The sequence below is a fragment of the Tachypleus tridentatus genome, chromosome 8, assembly GCF_004210375.1.
Source record: "Tachypleus tridentatus isolate NWPU-2018 chromosome 8, ASM421037v1, whole genome shotgun sequence".
Taxonomy (NCBI): domain Eukaryota; kingdom Metazoa; phylum Arthropoda; class Merostomata; order Xiphosura; family Limulidae; genus Tachypleus; species Tachypleus tridentatus.
Genome location: NC_134832.1, coordinates 143,435,650 through 143,453,413, shown reverse-complemented (window position 1 = coordinate 143,453,413; position 17,764 = coordinate 143,435,650). Strand labels below are relative to the sequence as shown.

General features: G+C 35.0%; 1 protein-coding gene across 1 annotated transcript in view; it reads right to left on the bottom strand.

The window, feature by feature from the left end:
- Positions 1-17,168, bottom strand: part of LOC143224035 (nuclear factor 1 X-type-like) — an 83,627-nt gene extending 66,459 nt beyond the window's left edge. Inside the window, 1 exon segment of the mRNA XM_076452497.1 lies at positions 16,962-17,168. The gene's annotated coding sequence lies outside the window, so the exon portion shown is untranslated.
- Positions 17,169-17,764: the final 596 nt, after the last annotated feature.

The following is a 17,764-nucleotide window of genomic DNA, read 5'->3' as shown; positions in this document are numbered from 1 at the left end:
GCATTCGATTCGTAATCTATGGGTCGCTGGTTCGAATTATCGTCACACGAAACATGCTCGCACTTTCAGTCGTGGGGGCGTTATAATGTGATAGTCAATCCCACTATTCGTTGGTAAAAGAGTAGCCCAAGGACTGGCGGTGAGTGGTGGTGACTAGCTGCCTTCCCTCTGTTATTACACTGCTAAATTTGCGAGAAATTAATAAAACAAACTATTTTGCCCCTTTATTTGTAATAATTATGGTATTAAGTTCCATGGCACATAATGCAGTGGACGACACTGAAATGAACTGTAAAAATAAACAAAGAAAAGCCAATTAGAACAAACATTAAAAGCATTATAATGGCTGTCTTCTTGCACGGGGCAAGTGGAAATCATTCAGTTGAGTTCATGTTCGTTTAAGTATTTCAAGTTGTTGTTTCCTGTTTCTCCTACGCCATGTTTTTTAGGTTGTTTTGTTTTTCCATTTCGGATAATTCCGGTAATTTTATCAGAGATCCTCTATTAACACGTGTTATCACCAATTCTTATTGGCAAAATCACTCCAATCCTGACAAGTTTATTGGGGATCATTGATGGACTGCAATCTTGAAGTATCACCATAAATTTTTTATTGGATTCAAGTTAGGACTTTAATTGGACCTCTACAAAACATTTACTTTCTTCCTTTGAAATTATCCCAGTGTGGCTTTGACATTGTGTTCGGGGTCACTGTCTTGTTGAGATATGAATTTTTCCAGCTGATTTTAGATTTCTGGCTGACTATTTTCCCTCTAGTTTACCCACAATTTTTCCCCTCAATCCTGACAAGCTTCCCAGTCCTTACTAATGAGAAGCATGCCCCATAACATGATACTGCCACCACCATGTTTAACAATTTGGATGGTGTTGACTGGATGGCATGCTGTGTTAGTTTTGTACCAGATGCAACACCTTGAATTTAGACCAAAACAGCTCGAGTTTTGTCTCATATGACCACAACTTTAAGCCACATATCTGCAGTATCATTAACATATTTTGTCACAAACTCCATACCAAATTTCAGATGCTTATTTTCTAATAATGGCTTATTTCTTGCCATTCACCAATATAATGCCAGCTTTATGTGGGGACCAATATATTGTCAGTTTATGAACGCTGATTCGCTTCTTGGAAATGCAACTTTGTAAATCTTCTTAAGTCACTGTTAGCTTCACAGAGGCATCATTAATCAGTTTCCTGCTTGCCCAGCTGCTTAGTTAAAAGGGTGGTCTGATGTGGATGGTGAGTGGGTGGTATGAAGTAGACAGTTGCAAATGCAGGGGTGTAGAGGAAATTCATAAGACTCTGTGAATAAGCTCTAGAATGGGGAAGTGCAGAAAGCCCCAGTGCAGAACCAGGGACCCTGATGATGAATAGGGTCCAGCATCTTCAAGACCTAGGTCCTGGCAGAGCCATACACCAGTGACCCATAGTCTAGTTTTGATTAACTAACAGTATGGTACATCTTTAGCATAGAACATCGATCTGCTCCCCAAGTGGTGGAAGAGAGGACACAGAAGATGTTCAGTGCTCTTGTAGATTTGACTTGTAGCTGCTTGATGTGTGGTACAAAGGTCAGCTTATGGTCAAAGATAAGTCCCAAGAACTTTGTCTCGGGGACAGCAGGTAGCACTTCACCAATACAGAGTTCAGAATCAGGATGAATACCCTGCTGACAGTAAAAGCACATGCAAATGGTTCAAGAGAGAGAAGTTAAAACCCTTTGCTGTGGTCCACTTCAGTAAATGATTGTAGGCAGTCTGTAGTTGCTGCTCAATATACTTCATGTTCGACGACTGACATGACGTAAAAGTCGTCGACACAGAGCCCGTTTACAAAAGTAAGAGGGAGTTCTTGAGTGATGGCATTAATCTTTCTACTGAAAGGTGTGACACTCAAAACACAGCCCTGAGGATCTTTAAGTTCATGTAGAAAAGAACAGGAAAGTGTTGAACTCACACGAACTTGGAATCTCCTTCCATTAAAAACCTTTTAATTAAACATGGGCAAATGACCACGTAACCCACATAAATAGAGGTCTCGAACATTGTCATACCTCAATGTAGTATCATAAGCCTTCTCAAGGTCAAAGAATATTGATACAAGATGTTGTCATTTGAGAAAGGCTTCTCTGATTGACGTTTCAAGTCGAATAAGATGTTTTATGGTGAAGCACTGTCGTCAAAACCCACATTTGGCGGGCGAGAGAAGGTTGTTTAATTCGAGGAACAAAACATGATGAGCATTAACCACCCTCTCTAAGGTCTTAGAGACAGCTCGTCAAAGCAGTTGGGCGGTAGTTTGAAAGAATCTTGTGATCCTTTCCAGGCTGACAGAAAGGTGAGATACACCTTGGTGTCAGGCATTAGGAAAACATTCTTCTGCCAAATCCAATTAAAAACAATCAGAAGAGTAGCAAGAGAAGCAGAAGATAAATGGCGCAGCATCCTGTAGTGTACATCATCATGCCAGACCGATGAAGGGCCAGTTTGCGATCCACCACTGTAAAGGGGCAATTATAATCATAAAGACAATCAGCTAAAAAAATAAAAGAGGTGATCGCTCTGTCTGAGTCTTGATGGCTAAAAAGGTGGAGGATGAAGCAGAAGTACTAAATACCTGGCAAAAGCGTTCACCTAGAGTATGGGCAATGCTACCTCCTGGCCATCAGAGAGCAAGATCGAGAGAGGGACGGAATTATATTGCCCACTGACCTTTCGAATCTTGTCCCATATGAATTTGGAACTAGTGATAGATGGTATGCTGGTTGGAAACTTAATCCAAGAGTCCTTCTGGCTTTGACATCTTACCTGCCGAGCATGGACACAAGCCTGGTGGAAAGCAATGAAGTTCGAGTGTGTGAGATACCTACGAAAAGTATCCCAGGCCCGTTTTTGAGCCTTTTGTTCCACGTGACAAGCAGGATTCCACCACATACAAGGATATCATAAAACACGTGTCAAGGATGTAGGAATACATTGGGCAGCTGCATGTATAATACAGTCAGTCACTGCTAACACGCAGTCATCTAATGATGGCTTACAGATGATGGCAGGATCAAGTTCTGTGAGAGAAGTGAAAGATGGTCATTTGGCTTGATCCAGCTTCCACTGGGGCACGCAGGTCGGGTAGCATCGACCATGGCCAGTCTCTCTCAAAATTATAGGAAAATGATTACTGCCTCATGGGTTGTCAACCTTCTAATGAAAAGTGGGAGAATTGTGAAGGGGAGTAAACTGAGAGATCAATAGCAGTAGAGGACTAACTAGTCACATGAAAATAAGTAGAAGAACCAGTATTGAAAAGAGAAAGATTTTTATCAGAGAGCAAATGCTCTACAGAGCAACCTCTCCTATCAATATCAGCACTTCCCCAGAGGGAATGATGTCCATTAAAGTCCCCCAGGATTAAAAATGGAGATGGCAATTGTTCAATGAGAGCATTAAGGTCTGATTGATTATATGTTTCTCCAGGCAACAGGTAGAGAGAACAAACAGTGATGATATGACCCAAGGAAACATGGATGGCTATGACCTCCAAGGGTGTGTTGAGTGGCAAAGACAGGGTGGGCACATGCTGATCAACCAACAGTGCCACCCCTCCATGCACTTGTCCATCACATAGCCTGTCATTTCTGTACAAAGAAATCTGCTGCAGGGTGACTGTATCGACAGGTTTCAGAAATGTTTCCTGTAAAGAAAAACATTCAAGATGGTAGGAAGCAATTAGTGTTTTGATGTCATACAGATTAGAACGTAAACCTCAACAGTTCCATTTTTTTTCAATGTGGCCATTTTTATTTACATGAAGAGGAATTGGGTGGAGATCCCTTCTCTTTTCAGCCAAGTCTGTTTTCTTTATTTGAGGGAGGTCTGTCAACCTCCATGGATCCTGTCCTGGGTCGATTGGGTACGTCTTTGTCGTTAAAAGAGGATTCCAGCAACTGAGGGCGTGAAAGAATGATTGTTTTGCATCTTGGGGCAGGTAAATAAAATGTAGCCGAGGAAATGCCTGTACCCGGAACTAAAGAAAGTGAATCTTAATGTTTGCTGAAATGAATGTTTGGAACAGAGATGGGTGTTAATGTTGATTTATCAACTTTTTTTAACCCTGGAGGTAAAAAAACTTTGGTTTGAGGACAATTCTTCTGAAGACGCAGAGAGATCTATCTGCACTCCCACTGTAGTAGTAGAATGAAGTGCAGCAGCATATGTCCAACATGAAGTGGTGGAGAGCAACTTTCGATCCTCAGGTAAAGTAATGTTTTGAATCATTTTCAAACACTGCACCTCTTTTTCTTCCAACCACTTAGGTCAAAAACGAAAGTATGACGGGTGAAAGCCATTGAAATTGATGAAATGAGGGTCTGCTCCCCATTTACAAGCATCGTGCCACTACAATGACATCTTTGAATGGCCAAACTGCTGACACTGGAAACATCTGACAAGGTTTAGAATGTATAGCCATACCCTGCAATTAAAATAACCTGCCTTAATGGTGGCAGGTGGACGTGGTGATGTAAATGTCAGAATGAGGGCATTGGTCAGCATCATAATTCCATCTTTGCAAGTGGAGATACATTGCATTGCAGAAACTCCTTGGGTGGAGAAACCAGCGAGAATCTCTGACTCTGGGATGTTCTTCAAATCCCTCTCAACAATAACTCCTCGTGATGAATTCAAAGTAGCATAAGGTGTGACCTCCATAGGTATATCCCCAATTGCCTCTGAATGCAAGAAGAGTTCACTGTGTTAAGATGTCGATGTTTCCACCAATATGTGACCACATGGAAGCTTCTTTACTGATTTTGGAGAGCCAGCAAGTCCCTCTCGTCCCTTCTGAATGAAAAAGGGAGAGATTTGCCCTGAATGTTTGTCTGAAAGTGAATGTAGTATATGAAAATGAAGTAAAACAGGTGTTACAGGTGTTGAAGATTGCTGGTCAGAATCTTCAAGATGTGGTCATTTACCTATGGACTGTTTTTTCACTATTTAAGTTTTTATTTGGAGGATCCATAATAAATAAGAATGTTTCAGCACCAACTGACCCCATAGAGCCATACAAGGGGGTACACTAAAATGACAATCAGGGACACTGCAGCAATGCCAGGGTTTTGTGAGTACTATAGCCAAATACCAGCATCAGATACAGTGTCCACAAACTGTTGAGAACATTCAAAACTGGTATTTGGTTGGCCTTATCCCAAGTGGACCAGCCAATTGACCCTAGGGGCCACCCCAAGGATGCCTGTCTACAGGAATTCAAGGCCAAAGTGGTGTGTTAGGGTTGGACCCCTCAATCACCAGGATCCTCTCCTCCCCTTCATGGGTCACAATGCATAGTAAACACGAGTGGATGTTTAGATCCCAGAGGAGGTAAACTGAAATAACAGAACCTTCTCTGGGAGGTCCCCTTACCATGTAGAGGAATCCATACTGAGGGGGTCTGCATATTAATCAGAAAAGAAATACATCAGCTATTAATTTATTTAATAATGTTTCTTTGGATGAACATCTAAATGTGTAATGAAAGTAAATCATTTTGTTTAGGAGTGTTAGATCAGTGGATTTTTAGAAAGGGAAACACTGAATTTTCAAGTAAATAGATCATGAAGTGTAAGAAGGATCTGCTTATCTTAGTTATTCAAGTGTAGCATCTGATACACCTGCAAGTTAAAAAAAATGTTAGAAAAAAAAGGATAGTACATTTATTAAAAAGCTGGCCATGTAGTAATAACAATATAAAAAAAATTTGATTATATTAAAATTTATTCAAGGCATATATTATTTTTATAACTAAGGTCCCAATGAAGATAACAATTATCCAGTGGCATGGTGGATTGTTTACGGACTTACAACACTAGAAACCAACCATCCTACAGTTTGAACTGATTGACTATAGTCAACATCTTCCATTACCAACTCTTGGGCTATTCTAATTGAGAACTGGGCTGTTATTATATATCCACAGCCATAAAATTCAAGCAGAATTTATGTAAACAGTGTGCAATTATACAGAACTGTGTATACTGACACAGTAAAAAAGAAAGATACATGGATGTAAATATTTACAGCAGAGTTCATGCTGATTTAACAGTAAAATGTTGTGTATTAAAGTGATATAAAAGATGTAATTATAGGAAAGTTTCATATTAACAAAGCTGGGTTTACGTCAGAACAATTCTATGTGTACTTCATAATATTTGGTATTTTTATCAAGTCAAAAAAACTAGGATTTGAGACAAAAAAAATGGCACCATAAATTTAAAAATAAAAAAAATCACATTCCATTCTAACATGAAATGAAAAGCAGCATTTTACAACAGTTTCATCAGATATGTAATTGGTTTAACTATTATTGTGTAAAGCTAGCAAACTAATTATTACTACAGTATAGAGTTTTCATATTGTTAGGTCATTCTTTTATTGATGAGTTCTTTTAGATTATGTGGGAAAAATAATTCAAAGTCCATCTTAACTGTAAGAAATTAGGTTATTTCCTCCTTCAACATTTCTACTATTTACAAGCCTGAATACTTGTAGATTTTCATATATTATCACAGATCTATATTACAAATGATGTTTAAATCTCTGCAACAATGAAGGACTAACATAAAATCAAATCAACTTACCTGCATGAAATAACTGTGATAACTACTACTACGACTGATTCACTAAACAATATCTTTAAAACCTCCCTCTACTTTTGAAATAACTATTCCATATTTATAACCTAATTTCAAAGGTACTAGAACATTTGATACTAAATCTTCAGAACTTTGTGATCCTGTCTTAATATTATCATTTATGACCCAAAACTTTCTCTACCTACATTAAAAGTATAGTTTACAACACCAGCCCCTTCCTGAATTGTGAAGTTTCTTGAACAATCCTAATACAAAGAAAACACTAAACTGTTCAGTTGCCAAGTTTTTGTGGTAGTTTTCTCTTCCAAAGCCCATGGTATATGGAAAGCAAAGCACCTTCTCCCTTATTTCCACTAGCCATCCTGTTGCTGGGCAACTTCTTCCTAAACACTGACAAGTCTGACCTCTTGATCCTCTGGAAGCACTCTCTACAGAAACTCCAGTAGGTTGAGTGTCTGCTGACTTCTTTGGAGTTACCCAGTTGGCTCTTCTCTCACAGATATACTTCCAAAAGACAATCAAGAATGATGGCTTTTGGCTTAGATTACCTTTTCTTTTGGATTCTGTAAATGACATCATTGGTTCTTTTAAGTACTGTCTGCACATGGCCCCTCTTAGACCCTGCTTAACTTTGGAGTTTGTCCTCTCAAGACAAAAGCTGAACAATGTCCCCTCAATAGAATCCACGTTTATCAACACTAACAGCATGGCTACCTTTTTCCTTTTTTAAATCACAAGCTGAGTTAAGTCTTTCCTGGATAGAGTCACAACATTTTTATTCTCCACATTCTGGAGAGATCTTCCACCCATGAACTACTCATAACATGCTGGAGCACTTGGTTCCACAACATGACAAATCATCAAATGAATAATTATTGTTGTTCCTTATGAGTAAGTCATTTCTTGGAGTACAATGACTACTTTTCCGGTTTCCAATGAACATTTAATCTTTGATGTAGTACTCAGCATGTAGTGCATAGAAATTTTTTAGTCATAGATAAAGTCAGGTCCTAATATGCGTGTGTTTTTCTTATAGCAAAGCCACAAAGGGCTATCTGCTCAGCCCACCGAGGGGAATCAAACCCGTGATTTTAGCATTGTAAATCCGGAGACATACCGCTGTACTAGCAGGGGACATCCTAATATGCATTCTTCCCTAAAGTCAATTATCCACACATCATGACACACAGGGAGCTTTCCTATAATAAAGGATGGAAATATATTTCACCTGCTGTTAACACCAGTTGTTCTTTCTCCATCTCTGGAGGTAATTTCCAATTTTTCATAAATGAATCAGGACAAACAATTATAGATGTGAAACCAGTACAAATCAGCATTCTGTAATATTTTTTTCCCCCCAAATAATGAGCCTCTTTTCTCATTTTTAGGTAGATGAAGTATTTCCAGCTGAACCCCTCATAAATCAAACTAATTTTTGTTTTATGTCTCTTTAAATGTTGTTTTTCCTTTGAAGCAGTTGGGTTCTGTTTCTTTGGTTTGATAACAGCTGTTGATGTCTTACAGTATAAGCTGTAATGGCCAGGTTTCACATAGATAAAATATTCCCCTTTTTGTGGTATTCTTGGAGAGAGCACTTGTTGTGTACAGACCCTTGCTTATAGTTCTTGGAAATACATCCTTCAAATTACACTTAAAATATCTATTACTTTGTGTTTTATTTCCCAAGTTTTGTATCATTAGTTGTCTAACTAATTAAAATTAATCTAACTAATTAAAATATTAATCCCCACCAATGATCAGAGAGTTAGTGTCTTAGTTGTTTACCGCTACTTTAATGGATTCAAGTTTTATCATCAACTGCAGAGTTTCCTTGAAAAATATACATCTATTCTGCTTAAACCTGACCCCCTCTATCCTTATCTATAAACTGGTTATATGGTATGTATGGGGAAGATAAATGATCAAGGCCTTTCCAAACCTTCTGCAAATGTGGCTCAAATATTTTCTTGCCATTGTACCCTCTTCCACAACTTGCACTGGATACTTCTTTATTGTGTGATACTTTGAACTTGTTAGATAAGGCAGCTATAAACGATTGATAGTCATCAAAACTTTCAGTTGAAAGGTTACTTAATATCACCAAAACCTGTTCTTTAAAATATGCAGCAAGACAAGTAGCTTGTTCACTGTTTTACATGTTCATTCTAAAAAGTATTTCATTCTACCTGAAATGTTACACATGATACATTTTCATCATAATCCATTTATTTTTCAATTTTGCTCTGCTGATGAGTTGACCAGCTATACTCCAGGCCTGGATTAGTTCAGGAATGTCTCACAGTAACAGATAGTACAAAAGTAGAGGTATTAAGATATAGGCTCATCCATTCAAAAAGTAAATAGTGTTTTACATTGGAATTCTTAGACACATGCAAAAAGATGCAAGTCTGGTTTAACCATTGCTTTTACCAATTCATTTTCCAAATGATTTATTCTATCACTGTTGTTCGTTTTTTTTTTTGTCTCAGTGATCTTTATTTATATTTCTTCAATCTTATTGTTGTAATGACCTTCTTCATCTTCAATAATTTCATAAATCTTTTATTTAGTTATTTTTTTATTTTAATTCTTCTTTTAAATGATAGGTGTCATCCTTTTTTCTTGTCACATTTTCTCTCTCATTCTTTATCGTCTTCTTAAAATTTTATATATCTTTCTTCTAAGTTTGTATTGTTTCTCCAGATCTTGTAATGTTACATCATGTAACACTTGAATATCATTACATGCCTATTTTAAAGACAATAAACATTGTATTTTATTTTCACCAAAATATCCTACTTTTAACATCAATGTTGACTGGTGAGTTATTTTAATGTATCTGGTGAAAATCGCTAAGTCCAGTTCACTTAGAATAAAAGAGTAGTTTACTTCCTTCTTTAACATTTTTACCACTTAAAAGCTGGAATAGTTGTACAGTGTCACAAACTGTTGTAGGGCTAGTTACAAACGATGTTCAAACATCTCTAATCATCTAGGACTAACATATAATCTAATTAACTCAATTGCACAAAGTAAACTTGATAACTGGCTGATTCATCCTACTATCTTCTTGAAAAACTTACTGTACTCTTGAAACAACTATCCAATATTTATAATCTAGCTTCAAATGTACTTTGACATTTGACACTAAATACTTAGAAATTTCTTGACCTACCTCATTTACGACCCACAGTTCCCTTTAGCAAACATATTTAAACGTAGCTTATAACAATACTCATGCAACTGTTTAGTACAATTCATGTTGATTTAAAGTATTAAAATAAAAGTGTAGAAATGATATAACCATCATAAACTAGCATAACATTTTAAAGTACAGTTATTCATATGCTGAATTAATTGTTACAGTACGAGTGTCAAGGGTGCAACTGAACTGAGATAAATTCATTCATTTATGAAAAGTTAACCACAAGTTAAATTATTCCCAGTAATAATATTTTTAAACCATCGTTTATACTTCATCCTTTATCATAACGATCTATATTAGTTTCTTAGTCGTCAAATTTAAAGGAGAATTAACAATCAGAAGAAAATTAATTTTTATCATTATCTAATACACCTTTCTTTCAGGAAGTTTAATCACAGCAGTGTTTCCCAAGTATAGAGCGCGAACCTCTGGGAGAGCAATAATCCCTTGAGGGGCGCGAACGATTAGGGTAAAGTCAATAGTGTAATAATACAAATTTTATTAATCTAATGAAAATAACAAGGAATTACTACAGCGCATATATTTGTGTAAAGTGTATCCGTGCATTATATTTCGTTACTTAACTCACTCTTTCACTCTTTTAAGAAAAAAAAAAAGCAAAAACATTTAATAAAGTGGGAGCGTTGATGACAGAAGTTTGGAAAACGTTGAAACCTTGCTAAACCTGTATCGATCGATCAATGTACATATATATATAACAATCTGAAAACTGCTGATCCATACAATCCTTACACTAACTGTAACATTCAAGTTTGTCCAACTGAGTTTGGCTTTACAATAAATAGCAGAGTGTTATTAAGAATGGGACCAAAAGCCACTGTTAAGATTTAGTCTCACGCCATGCTGTGTTATTTATGATTCAAGACGGGAGGAAGAGCTATTTGTGGAATATTCGAGCCATCTCTTTGTAGCCTTATCTAAAAATAATACTTATTTACTCCACCCAACTCCTCTCGTGCGCACGTACACTGTACATGTTTCTTATCCATCGGTACAACTGTACACTTTATCCTTGTGTAAGAGTCCTTGAAGTTTAGCTGTGTGTTCTAAAGAAATCGACATGGTTGTACATGTCTTAGCTGCGTCTACGAATTAACAAGGTTTTTACAACGTTTATGATAAAAATTCTCTTAACTGTACAGCTAGGATACAAACAATTACCAAATTACCTGGATAATACACAACCTTACGACTTCTTAAAATAGACGACACCTAAATGGCAGAAAATGCGTTAAAAACACTTTTCTTAAAATCTGTCTTTTTTTAAAGTGCAACGATACACAATGAGCTATAAGTGTTGCTTCCACTACGAGTATCGAAACTCGGTTTTTAACATTATCAGTATCCGGGTTTACCATTAATCCACTACAGGGCTTCCTTTCTGATATAATTTTTAACGAAACAGCATAACTCGGTTTCCTATTTCGATCAGTAAGAATATTTTTTATCGCAATTAAGTTCAAAAAACGAGCAAAAATAACAGCACATCACAAACACGGGTCTGACGCTTTATTTATATCTTTCACAACTGTACGTCTAGCACATGTATGCTTCCTATTAAATTAAACCCAGGCCGTTGAGTGGCCTACTCAGCGTGCCTGAACTGCAAGTCCAAGAATTACAGACTTGAACTCATTGTTCATAGGTGTGTGTGCCTTACGAGTGACGACAAAAGTTACGAGTGGTCCAAAAGTTAGTAGCAGGTGCTATTGACTAGTTACTTACCTATCAGTTCAAAAATAGAGATGGGTATGAGAGGGCAAACCTTTCTATAGCTTTGAGTGAAATTCCAAAAAACCTATTAAAACTTTGTGTAAATTTATTTCACGTAGTTTCAGTATTCACCCGCACAATCGCGTGTCAAGTTACGACAATGAATTGAAACATTCTATTGTTGTTACAGCTGTGAAATTTTTTACACCGAATATCAGGATTTTCCCCATAAAACTGACGAATTATTACACAAATGTTATAAATTCTATCCATGTAACCACGTGGCAAACTACGAAATTATCAACATTCCAACCAGGAAACCACGTATCAAATAATAACAATGTATATAAATATTCCTCACCATTGTATCGCGTGACAAGATATGAAATACCGTCGGCTTCGCACACAGAGTCACGTGACACTGTCGAACCTTGTCACGTGCAACAATAAATTACGATTCCTTCCCTCAACTTTTTAAATTAGTACATAAACACAAGAAATATCAGAATCCATTTTATTACCAGCTTTAGAAGCTATGAATCGATTAATTTATCTCCTCCGAAATGTTAAATTAGTTTGAATGCTACTCAACTAATAAATGAAGCAGTTTTGATAACGGCGGTAAGACAATTCACACTTGAAGATTAGGGTGGAAAAGAATATTTCATGTCGTTGATGTATTATCTTTTCTCTCAAATCTAACCCTAAATTTTTGCAAGTCCTCGTTTTAAATTCATTGCTTATTTAAGTGATAATAGCAATAGCAAATAGCAGTGATTAGGCTGAATAGTATAGTTACAAATTTACATGTGTAATTATTCTTTCATTGGGTGGTTTATTTATTTTTTACACCAGGATGTAGTTACTTTTTCATACAAGCATATAATAACACGATATGGTTATTTAGGTATTCCTATCAAAACATAATTATCAGGAAAAATAGAAATTATTTTAGTTTGTGTTTAAGTTTGACCTGAAAGTTGTTCTAGTCCAAACAAGAAAGACCTATTGTAACAGTACAACTGACAAGGTACAATATTTTGGATTTGTGCTGTGAGGAAAGACTAGTTTTGGTTTCTCTATATGCTTTAACCAAACCATATTGTGCTTGGACATTATATACTATAAAATAAAACTTCAGTAAATTCTAGAATAGGTTCCCAAGCATAATATCAAAATAGTGATTTAACAGCTGTGACAAAAAATAAAATTTCAACCTTTTTATATTTATTTTTCTAATATTTGTTTAACCAGAAAAAAGTAGAAAAAATAAAACATGAACAACCAATTATAAGCATTGTTATTATTGACCTATGAAGTTGAATCAAAATGGAATGATTATATTTTAAAGTCTACAATTAATAACAACAACAAAAAAATATAACAAAACCGAGTTGGAAATAGCTTACATTATTTTCTCAAGTTATAAATCCTTATTTTGATTCCATGTCTTAGTATTTATCAATTACTTAAATGACTTTTACATTTATGTGATGCTTAATTGGCTTCAAATAGTTTTATTATTGCTGTGAAGAACTTAAAATTTTGGAGGATGAAAATCTTGACTTTGAAGAAACAATTAACAAGTAGCCCTACAACCTTTGCAGAAGTTATTTTAGTAGCTGTGCACAGATTTTCACACAGTATATTTAGCTATTCTTGCTGTAGGTTTTGCTCTTTGAATGGTTTGAAGAAAAATTATAATACTTCTCCTTATTTACAAACCAATAAAAATAATACCATCAACTGCACAAGTTATTTAGTGTGTTTACCCAGGTTTGAATAAAATATTCATAACCATTTTTCTGCAGGTTTTTGAAACAAGAATAATATAAATAAGAACAACTGAGTTTTGTTCAATAACTTGAAAATAAACTATTTTTGCTACCACCAATATGTTAATAGCCTTAATCATTGAGATAGAAGGCTTTTTACCCATGTGTTTTATTAACATTTTTTTGTGAAATTTCTAGGTGAACCTTATTACGAACAATTATCATAGTCCATGATTCCTTTCACATCATATTACAATGTGGTTAATAACATACCAGCCATGATAAGATTCTGGAAGAACTAAAGCCTCCACGAGCCTCCATGCCTGTGCAACAGTTACTAAAATAACAAAAATATTTATTAACTCTAGACCCACCAGCAACACTAATAATGATGATGAGAGAGTAACAATGTATCACCTCTCAGAACAAAAGTGCAATACATGTCCATCATTACAGGAGCTTTATCTTACTAACTTGATAATATACAGATATTGAATTGTAAAAATTCAGTTGTATACAGCTCCATTACGAACTGTTCATACAAACCATTCTTCAGGGTGCTAATAAAATAGAAGTGACAAGGTACTAGGTCTTTACTATGTGTAGGATTAGGGAATTATCTACCCACATTTTTAAACTGTAAATGATGCATGGTGAGTAAAGTGTGGCCTGGCACCATCATCACAATTAAGGGAAAGACCTTCTGTTTTGATGCTGTAACATACTGATCAGTGCTACTGTCTGGCAAGTAGCACATGTACAACACCCTGAATGCTAAAACATGATCACAGTGTTTGGTTTAAAAGTACTATCACTCACAGTTGCCTCTTGGCACGTATACCTCTTAACATGAATATTTATCTACATACATATAAAAAACTCAAACATCAATATCACAATTTTGTTTCTGTTGGTGGATAACAAAGCATTTGATTTTTTTCTCTATACATCAGAAAATGAACTGTTTGTGAGTAAACAGAGTTCTCCTGTCTCTCATATCATAAAACAACATGAATAACAGAGCTCTCTGATACTTCATGTCAGAAAGAAAAATACAAGAGCTGTCCTGTCCTTCATGTGAAAAAAACAGAAACAGCATGAATAACAAAGCTCTCCTGTCCTTCACATTAGAAAACAGCATGAAATACATTGTGGAAATATAGCTCTCTTGGATTTAACATACCAGAAAATATACTGTGAAAACAGTGCTTTAGACATCAGAACATACACACCAAACACAGAAATATATTGTTCTTCTTATATCAAGAAAGGTAGTGTGGAAATACTGACCTTCTGGGTTTAATGTATCAGAAAATACAGTGTGGAAACAGAATCATATTATCCTTCTTGTATCAGAAAATACACTGTAGAATCAAACCCATCTATCCTTAACATATTAAATGAAATGCTGCATATTGTTCAATACGTTAAATATAAAACATTTTTCCTGTACTATGTTAATCTCTACTCTTTAGTTGTTAAGTTTATTTTCTTGCAGTGAGTATATTTTGTTATAAATACTCACTTATTTTTACAACCATGCACTACAGTTATATCCATATAAAAATATATTTAGACTAATAATTAACAAGATAATTTTCACTATGACGTTTAGCTACAAGCAAACATGACCTATTTAAAACTATATAAATATAGCTAGAGGTCAGCATATTATATAACCCACTCAAATCTAGATGTGTGGACCAAAGTCCAACATATTCTTTGTTATATTATCTATTAAAAATAATACATCTGACTAGACAGTAAAGAATATTAACTTATGTAGAATGTTGCTAGAGATAATTAATATATTAGTAACATCAATTTTAAATTAGAAATAGTAATGGAATATAATAGTAATTCTAAACTAACTACTTATGAAAGGTTTTCTTGACCAGTTTTTTTTTTAATTATTATCTACGCTATGCTAGGTGAGAGTTGCTTTTATTGATAATATGCACCCAAGTTTTAAAAAGTATGTTAATATATGGTGTAATATGGTGCAACCTTTACTTACCGACCTCATGAACACACATTTCTTCCTGTACTTATGATTTTTAATACATTTAAAGTTAGCTTACTGCATCGTTCGTTTGGTTTGATATATTTAATGTTCACTTGACTACATTTCTTTTCATTGAATGACACACGAGTGCTAATGACTGATTAGTGATAAATTTCCAATATTTTATTTTAATTGATTTTTATCTTCGTTGTGCTGCCATCTTTCGTCAGCATGGATAAGCATTTATTGTGCATTTAAAATCTTTGTTACTCCAATATATAAAATCTGATAAACCTAATCTGAAGAGAGATTCATAGGATATTACGATCATATTTTAGGGAAGTAATATGCTGTTTCACTATAGACTACACTACACTAGTTACCACATTGTAATAAGGCTAAAATGAAATCAACTATCATCTCAGACAAAAAGTCACGTGCTTTTTCACCTCCCTCTCCCAACTTCAAACATCAAAGTTCAGTACTGTTATAGGTTACAGCAAACATTATCAGACAACAATTATTTTTTCTTCTACTTAGAAGCATTTCCATTTGTTTCTTTTTTACATACATGTAAAGGTTCACCTACCTCAAATGTTGTTCGAGCTAAAACTTTATGGTTATTATAACAGCACACTAACTAGTTACCTTTAAAATGCACTACAATAGTCACTCATTAATTGTTCACTAGAAATTTCCACAGCAGTGAAAGCGAAAGAAAATATGCATTTAGAAAAATTACAAAATGGTTTACTGCAATATTGTACTTCATTTTTTCATTATAAATTGTATAGTTGTTTGGGTGTATATGTAGATAAACAAATATGTAAAGAACTAGAGGACATTTCTTTAATATTCCAACAAAAAGTTAAAAATCCTGTAAAAACGACAGGCAATATTTATCCAGTCTTTATTTTGTAATGTGTAAATAACATCACTCTTTGTTTAAACACTGATAATTTTCATGCTTTAAAACAGAAGAAAAAACGCATGAAGTCTTGAAGCTTTAGTTTTACACCATTGTTCTGTACTCATTGTCCGCCGTGGTTTAACATATATATATATACATTCCACACATTTATCAACAGAATAATGAATTAGTGACAATGGCGCAATACTTTCTCAAATTATTTTAAGTTACTTGAACGTTGGGTCTAAATTTATGAACTTTAAATTATCTGTACGTTAGGTTTAACCTCAAGCTTATTGACCCAGCCTTTACTCTTTGTGGCTTTAATTTCCCGCTCTTGCTCATTGTATCTAGGTTATGTACTACGTTGGGGAAGAAGTCTGTATGATGTTCAAGTCTTACTGTTTTGGTCCATCTGTGATTTAGTCGATTCAAACTAAAAAGAAAACGTTTACTTTAAAGAATCCACGTTCTACTAAACTAAAAAAATGTTTTCGTATCTAAAGAGGTCAAACGGGTCAACACATGAAAACAGATTACTACTATACTAGTCTTTGGAATAATGCAGACACCTCGTAACAAATACACAACCGTACACACACACACACGCCCAGCGACGGATAAGAATTCACATTAGATGAATAAAATCCACAAAGTTCACTTACCATGCCCATTTTAGCCTAGATATACTAGCGTTGCACTGGCTTTCATCTCTATGTATTACAATAATAAAACAAACATATGTATAATACGAATGTTCTTGACTGGCTGAGACTGCACTAGCAAATTATTGATCGGAATTACGGTTACCAACCCTCAAACCATCAAAATCGCCAATTCTACCCAGTAGCAACTCTACGCTGAAGCGTATTGAAGTCTTTTACTGCTATTCAACCTTTACTAGCATCACTCGAGCGTACGTCAATCAAGCACAATGTGACCAATAAGAGCAAAGTATTTCTGGCGCCAGTGACGATTTACTAATGACGCAAGAGGTAGTACTTATGCTGTTAGGTAAATTCGAAAACAAAGAAAAAAACAAAAACTTATGCACGTGTAAATACTGACATTGTTTACTGCAGTCGAACATTTATAAAGAAATAAAGGCAAATATTTTTCATCACCAATCAATTAATCAATGAAATGGGATTAGTTACCTTTTCTCCAGTTAGTAAATCACTTCTTTAGTTTGAAGTACAAAATAAGATATGATTTTTATTTACGAGATGACACTAGCACCAGGTTAAGTGGAACCAAAAGACAGATATTTCTAAAATATTGTGAAAAAGAAAAAGTTTATTGGAATATAGTGATAAAGGTACAAAGCACTTTCGTGTGACGTACACCTTTATTAATGATGTGGCTAATAGTTTTAGATAACACATTGTTTCTTTGTTTGTTTTTACTACTACATACATATTTATATATAATATATGATCTTTTACGAATGTTTTTCACAGAAATAAGT